Source organism: Tenrec ecaudatus, chromosome 15 (assembly GCF_050624435.1).
Source record: "Tenrec ecaudatus isolate mTenEca1 chromosome 15, mTenEca1.hap1, whole genome shotgun sequence".
In the NCBI taxonomy this organism is placed as follows: domain Eukaryota; kingdom Metazoa; phylum Chordata; class Mammalia; order Afrosoricida; family Tenrecidae; genus Tenrec; species Tenrec ecaudatus.
In genome coordinates, this window is record NC_134544.1 from 100,876,936 (window position 1) to 100,877,668 (window position 733).

The following is a 733-nucleotide window of genomic DNA, read 5'->3' on the forward strand; positions in this document are numbered from 1 at the left end:
TCCCTTTCTACAACAGATGAAATCCTTCCTAGGCTTGCAGTATCTTTACCTTGCCTTAAATAATTAACACAATTATTGCGCTATTATTAAAAACACAGCCACTGAAGGTGGTTTATTTTGCTTGAACTTTAAAAAAAAAACCAAAAACAATTGTGTCTCTTTCTTCAGAGGATCCCATTCATAACATATCCCATGTATTGAGGTTGATACCTCATCATCTTTGCTTTTTTTTTTTTAATATGGAATGCTTCACGAATTTGTGTCTCATCCTTGTGCAGGGGCCATGCTAATCTTCTCTGTATCGTTCCAATTATAGCACATGTGTTGCCGAAGCAAACACCATCTTTGCTTTTTAATAGTATTTGTCCTGTACTTCTTCCAAGAGACCAAAAACAAAAGATACAAACTCACTGCCATAGAAATGATTCCATCACAGAGTAACTTTAAAGTTGTGGGTAGAGCTGCCCCAGAGGTTTCTTGCACTGTAACTATGTATGGGCATAGAAACTTTGTCTTTCTCCAGTGAAATAACTGATACTTTCAAAGTACTGACCCAGCAGTTAGCTCACTGTACTACCATTGCTCCTTTATCCATGATAGGTTTGTGATAAGAATTGTGTGAGCCCCCTAGAAAATGATTTAAAAAAAAAAACATCTCTTAATTTCCAATGAGAATTCTGGATGTCCTGCTTCTGCAACAGGTCTTTTTGAAGATATTATTACTTATTTTAAA

General features: G+C 35.7%; 1 non-coding gene across 1 annotated transcript; it reads right to left on the reverse strand.

Moving 5' to 3' along the window:
- Positions 1-233: 233 nt before the first annotated feature.
- LOC142428333 (U6 spliceosomal RNA) lies at positions 234-340 on the reverse strand. The gene has a single exon (XR_012780255.1). It is a non-coding gene; the product is annotated as a U6 spliceosomal RNA (small nuclear RNA).
- Between the last annotated feature and the right edge of the window lie 393 nt (positions 341-733).